Consider the following 7,478-nt stretch of genomic DNA (forward strand, 5'->3'; position numbering starts at 1 on the left):
TCTATAGATTACTATTCCAGAACTCAAGTATGTTTGTATATTTAAACATCTCATTTCTACATTCTGAAGTGTAAGACACAGCAAAACTAATCTGTATGAATGGAGTACACATTTTCTGCTTGCATCAGTTACAGAAGTGTTTGGGAAAGGAGTTAAATAAGAACTGTTAGGTAACTTCACTTCTCCACATATTCCAACAATCTTTATGATGTGGTTATATTTTTAACCTAGTATAAAGTGGTAGACCTTGTGTTTTGTTACATCTTTTTGTAAAGTATTGTACAACACAACATCTGTCTGGCAGAAATTTCTACTAACTAGAAGAAAGAGCCTTTGAACACATTTTCCATGCCATTTCAAACAGCATTTCTAACACAGCACTATCAGGGCAGCAAAACATGGAGACACACATTTCAGTTTATGAGCTTGTACCTAGGCTCATCATTGCCTTTTTCAATTTCTGTAGTGAGACATTTGATACATTCTGCTTGGAGCTGTGCTGAGAGACAATCTAAGTCACTAACCTATGTACCGGGGGGAGGGGGGGTTGAACACACTTGGGAACTAATGCACATTATTTACACTTCTTTTCACATAGTATCCACACATCTTTTCACACAGTGCCTGTTTTTGAGGCTTTCTGATACAGTAATTCACTAACAAGATTTTTTTAAAAAAACAAATGCTTGTTTAGTGTCACATGGAGCTAGTAAACATTTAAAAGTCCTGGCAGCTAAGAAAACAGCTAGCTTCCAAAAGGACTGACTCAATAGGACCAACCAGAATACAATTTATGTAAATAACACCAAACCACAAGGCTTCTAAAATGAAGGTAGTGCTTTGCAAAACAAGTGATAGCTCAATGTCCTCTCTGTCTGTCTCTCTCTCACACACACACACACATTCTCTCTGCACATGTGTTATGACTGTTTCTCATTGAAAACTCTTTAAATCTTTCCTTAAGATGTGTGCAGGTGAACTGAAAGCCACATAAAAGAGATGGATTCAGATGATAGTTGTAATTTCCTTTTGAGGGGGAAAAGTTCATTTTTGTTGGACTTTATTTTTTGTTTCCATTACTATGCAAGGAAAACCCATTTGGCAGCTGCAAGCAAAGAGGTGATTAAATGTTTCTGAACTCATAAATGCATTGTGCCTTATTTATAGGTGAACGCTCTTCTTCCATCAAATACCTGTTCTTTGGCTTGTAAACAGTAAGAACTCTGTACGTGGTTATGTCTGTATGAGACCTTCCTGTCTATTCAAATTGATATGTTCAGGCTGAAGAAACAAGGGCAGAACACAGTTCTCAGCCCAGCTATCAAAACATGGCATGATGTAGGAGAGTCCATAATGATAACATATTCTTGAAGACTCCACACTCTGTATAGTATATAGTCCACTCCTTAATAAGTCCTTGTGATTGGGCATCACATGGATACTGTGCATCTTGTAAAGATGGAATCTGCTGAATTTTATTTTCATTTATACACACACATTCTCTCCTCCAAATTAACTTGATTATATGAGGAGGGATGTTCCAGTGATATTTACTCTGGATCATCCTCATTTTGTTTGCTCACATTTCCCAGGTTATCAGCATAAACTTGTCATCAAATCTGCATTTTTCATATAGTTCCTCTGCTTTTTTAACATCTGCCGCAGTGTACTGCACTGGTGAACCTATCCATGTGCATCTAAACTTCATTGTACCCTCCAATATTAGCTATCCTGTTGTCAACTTTTATCAGTGTTTCAGATTAATCTTTTACCCTAATTATAATGAAGTAGAAATTAAAAAGCATTTTGACACAAAATATTACTTAAATAGCAAGGGCTTGCTTGGCAGTACTACTATAGGACTGTGTCCCTTGCCTTCTTTTATTTCCTTTTAAAGAACCTTTTAGCTAACACTTTTGAAAGTAAAGTAATCAAACAGTAATGCTTACATATAAAGGCATGTTAGCAGCATTTGAACATTTAAATAAGAACAAGAAATATTTTTAAAAGTTGATTCAAAATTGTGCCCTCTCCATGTGCAGTTATGTCATGCCCACTATTGCTGATGCAAAGTGAGAAAATGTATTATTAGTCTTCCACTTACCTTTATGAAAAGTTCATTGCAATTCTGCATGTAACTTTTAAAGGAGGGGCAATTACTGGATAAAGCTACTAAAAGTGATCTGTCACAGGGTTTACTCTAATTTCTCTCTCCCCAATATGGTAGAAGAAATCACAAGGCTAGACAGCTACCTGCTGGGGATGTTTTTAACTAGAAATCCTGTATTGAGCCCCTTCCAACTCTTTGATTCAATTATTCTATAATGTTTCATCCAGCATGATGGAGACAGCCTAACTGAGACTTTAGATATATTACCAATATCTCCAAGGTGTGATGTGGCCTTAACTAGAATTAAAGCTTATGTCATGGTGAAAAATCATAGCATAATCTGGCAAGGAAAACCTGTTATTTCTAGGTACCAGTGAACCCTATAACCATGGTACTAAAGTAGCACTCAGTGCAGTTTGCAATACCTGCAGCAATAAGGCTGGATTCAAAGCAGCTAGAAATATCTTCATGTGTATATCCCTTTCAGTCACAGATGTAGCAGCCAGGTAGAAAGCCCCAATAATTTACTATGGATATAAGGTTATAAAGATGGAAAAGATAATTTTTTTTCTGTCTTTATCTTGTCTATCTGCTTTCAAAAATATATTTGTTCCTAATTAAAACCTGTATTGCCAACTGCAGCAAAATCTGTTTACTACTGCATGTTTTATTTTCCTTCTGCATAAAATGTGTCCAGTGATACATTATAATAATGCCTGTCTGTCTGGAATCTTCCCCTAGTAATGATCTTTCCATAAGTAACTCTGTTGCACTCTCATAGAGGGTACACCATATTTCACCAATCTGATTAGTATTAACTGATAACTCCTCTCCAGGAATTACAGTGAGCCCTCCACATCTGTTGGAGTTAGGAGTCCAGGACTCCCATGAAAGTGGGGGGGGACAACACAAATTAAAAAACCACTTCTTTTTTTAACCTGAGAACACCTCTCTGCTGAAAGTTGACCATAGAATTGCACTGGCGGACCTACAAACACCTAGATAATTATTCTCTCTTAGAATGTCTAGGTTCTCCAGCACGACTTCTGGTGGATGTTGACAATAGAGTCACAATAGAGTGTAGGGATGACTAGTGGTTATGCAGAATGTCAATTGTTTTTCTTATAGCTATATATAATTCTAATTTTCATAGTTTCTAAGTGTAATGTTAATGAATTGTTTTATATCTAAGGGACAAAAGGGTTTTTAGGTATGCCATTCAACAACCAATGCAGTATTGAAATAATGAACAATAAATTAAATTATGTATTTGACTTGTTTGCAGTAATTGATTTTGGATTTCAGCAGTTTTATCTCATTCATGCTTTGATAGAATTGGGGATTCTTATCTGCATCTACACCCACTATTTCAGGGAGGGTAATCATGCAGCTCTCCAGATGCAGTTGTAGTTCAGCAACATCTGGAAGGCCTCACAATCCTCCTCCCTGCGGTTCTTACTGATAGTTACTTGAAATAGCTCCAGATGAGTATTCCTATCTATCTAGTGGCTGAGTCAGGCCTTCTGTACTGGAAAAAGTGGCTCGAATTAATAATAATAATAATAATAATAATAATAATAATAATAATAATAATAATAGGATTTATTTATATAGCGCCCAATCACTGGGAAGCCAAGCAGTTTACAACAGAGGGGATAATAGATGGTTCCCTGCCCTCGGGCTTAACAATCTAAAAGACATGACACAAAAGGAGAAGGGAATGGTGAGGGGGGGGGGGGGGAGAGGATCAGGTCCAGCATTCTTCTCTCCCTCTGAGGCCTGGACCAAGGCAGTTGGACCGGAGGGAGGGCTCTTCTTCTTCAGTTAGACAGTTGTAAAGAGGCACAAACATCTTTTAGTACTTAAGATGCTTTACCAGTAATCTGAAAGGTCCTTTCCACAGAAGACTCTGGAAGTCTTCTGTATAGATCACCAGACCTTTCACAGAGTGGTTGTTTTAAAGGGGATGGTGAATGGCAAAGAAATTGAAAACTGATGCATGGCATAAATGATCAGATGGATTGCCTCTTGTTTTCCAAAATACATTGCAAAGGTTTTGGAGGAATGGTTTGGAAGGGAGGGTCAATGACACATTGGCACAAAATTTAGCCACAGACAGTTTGAGCAGTGTGAGATATATTTGGTTTGTTGTTGTGTGCTGGGGTCTTTTTTTCATGCAGTCACAAGCAATCCTATGCGCTGTTGTCATAAGTGGGCTAAGATATTTGCATGCAAAGAAGAAAATAAAATCTTCCCTACAGTCTGTTATGTTCCCACCGGACCTTTTTTGCTGTGGAGTTAATGTAGGCTGCATCAATAGAAGTATAGTGTCTAGATCAAGAGAAGTAATAGTGCCACTGTATTCTGCTCTGGTCAGGCCCCATCTAGAATATTGTGTCCAGTTCTGGGCACCACAATTCAGAAAGGACATTGAGAAACTGGAGCGTGTCCAAAGGAGGGCGACAAAAATGGTGAAGGGTCTGGAAACCATGCCCTATGAGGAACGACTTAGGGAGCTGGGGATGTTTAGCCTGGAGAAAAGAAGGTTAAGAGGTGATATGATAGCCCTGTTTAAATATTTGAAAGGATGTCATATTGAAGAGGGAGCAAGCTTGTTCTCTGCTGCTCCAGAGAACAGGACCCGGAACAATGGATGCAAGCTACAGGAAAAGAGATTCCACCTGAACATTAGGAGGAACTTCCTGACAGTAAGGGCTGTTCGACAGTGGAATGCACTTCCTCGGAAGGTGATAGAGTCTCCTTCCTTGGAGGTCTTTAAACAGAGGCTGGATGGCCATCTGTCAGGGATGCTTTGAATTGGATTTCCTGCATGGCAGGGGGTTGGACTGGATGGCCCTAGTGGTCTCTTCCAACTCTATGATTCTATGATTCTATGATTCTATATAAAATTGGGCTTTACTGCCTAGATGAGTGATCCTAAACCACACACACATACACCATGCTATTAAACCAACTTCCAGAAGCTTTGGCAAGGAGGGTCAATGGTAAGGGACCTGGGGCGTGATATTTGGGGACCAAGGTTTAGGAATTACTGTTCTAGATGAAGGAGGAATATAAAGCCTATCTATTTTACTTGTATGATGCACATATCATACATAAAACAGGATTAGAACTGGAGGAAGGAGATGTGAACATTGGAGGATGGAACATCATGTATCTCATCAAGATATACAAATGATACCATACTACTAGCAGGAAATAGTAAAGACTTTAGAACAATCACTGAAGGAAATCAAGGAAGAATGTACAAAGGCTGGTTTACAGTTGAAACTTAAGGGGAAAAAATAATGACCACAGATGATTTACATTAGTTTTAAAATAGTTGATGAAAACAGCTGGATTTACTAAATTAATGGAAGGAAGGAATAGCAGTTAGGTTCTCAGTACAGCCATCCCAATATTTAGTGTCCATAACTGCTGCACATTGGGAATAAACACCATAACATAATGTAGTAGTACTTTATGCATATGCATTCTCATAGTATTTTAACACTTCTTAGTTGTAGGAGACCTTTTGTGATCCACAGCTTATTTGCATTCCCAAACAGCTGCTGTCCTGCTTTGTTCAATGGCCATAGAAATATCCCTGACAGGAGTGAGCGAGTAGCATAGATACTGAAAATGCAATTAGAATTTAGTCATCCTTGGCTCCTAGTGTTGTGGTGAGAGCATCTGCTATCCTGAGCTAATGATGCAGGAAGGGCAGCCATAGTCCTACAAGAAAACAAGAACTTGAGCAGTGTGATAATACTCTTAATACCACTGGCACAAAATCAAGATTGTGTACCAAATTGTCTTTCCAAAGGGTGATGTGAGCTATCAAGAATGCTTTCCCACCTGAGTGGGTTTGACTTTGGTAAGGCAATCTACTTTTGGAATTCAGTTTCCAGAGAAGCTTTTATAATGCTGTCTGGTTAATTTATTTTTTGGTGCCAGGTGAAAAGTTTACTTGCAGAAGCATTTTAAAACCGGTTCACTTGACTTGATGAGTTTACCTGATCATTTAAATGCTCTTATGCTTTACTATATTAGTTTCAGGGCTTGGATGAGTCAGCTACTGGCTATTTTGGCTTGTGGAGTCTGAGCAGGCCCATCACAAAAGGAATGCAGACAGTACCAGGAGACACCTCAGCAGGGGGATGACAACCATTGTGTGGAGGGGTGCAGTGCTGCTGCCACTCAGCAGCCCCTTCCAGAATAGGAGGTGCTGGTGAAGGCAGCAGCATGGTGCCATGCACTCTTCCCCTTCCCGCTTTCATTGCTTCCCTTCCCCACCTGGCTAGCTGCTGAGCAGTAGAAGCAGATCACTGGAGCCACCAGTGCCCACTGCTTCTCCACTGCTGTGGCTCTCTCGGCCAAAGGAACCAAGTTACCAGAGGTGAAGAACCAGGTGCATGCCCCTTCTGGCTTCTCTGCTGCTGTGGCTCTCTTGGGCAGGAAGCCAAGATAATGGAGAAGCCCAAATGAGAAGCCCCAGCCTCCCTTCCATCCCCTCCTGCTGCCTTACTTGCACCTCTCATGCACCTGCCCACAGCTGTCACAATGAAAACCACAACAAATAGGCTAAAGAATAGAAATCTGGAAAAGGTGCAACAATTTGCTTTTGCCTGAGCCTACTGGGAAGGACACAACTCTGCCCCCTCCTTTCCACTCCCTTCCCTTCTGCTGAGTTTGTTGTTTGTTGTGAACCACCTTCAGATTGAACCTGGCTCATGGTGACCCTGTGGCTGAGCATCTCCAAGACTCCTTGTCCTCAACTGCTCTCCTTAGGTTCATACCCATGACCTCCCTAATAGAGTCCATCCATCGAGCATGTGTCTATCCTCTCTTTCTACCTCCCTCTACCTTTCCCATTATTGTCTTTTCCAATGAGTTGTGCCTTCTCATGATGTGGCCGAAGTACAACTGCCTCAACTTTATCATCTTGGCTTCCAAGGAGACTTTAGGCTTGATTTGTTCTAGGACTGGGACACATTTGTTGGTCCTTTTTGGCTGTCCACAGTATCCTCAGCACACTTGTCCAGCACCACACTTCAAATGAATTGATTTTCCTCTTATCTGCTTTCTTCACTGTCCAGCTGTCACATCCGTACATGGTAATAGGGAATTCAGTGGCTTGTACAATTTTAACTTTTGTGCTCAGTTGTATATATATTAACACACAGAGAGAGAGACACAGTTCATTGGGAGATGGATGCTTCCACCAGTGAAAGTACACTTACAGCATTCTGGAGTGGAGAAGTGAATGGAGAGCTAGGAGGCTCCCCCACTAGTTTTTCTTATAACCTAAACAGGGGGAAGAAAAGTCTTCAAAAATCAGAGCTCTGAATGTGAATGGAGAGCCAGT

This window comes from Sceloporus occidentalis, unplaced genomic scaffold (assembly GCF_023333645.1).
Source record: "Sceloporus occidentalis isolate IW3139 unplaced genomic scaffold, rSceOcc1.0.p SCAF_3, whole genome shotgun sequence".
In the NCBI taxonomy this organism is placed as follows: domain Eukaryota; kingdom Metazoa; phylum Chordata; class Lepidosauria; order Squamata; family Phrynosomatidae; genus Sceloporus; species Sceloporus occidentalis.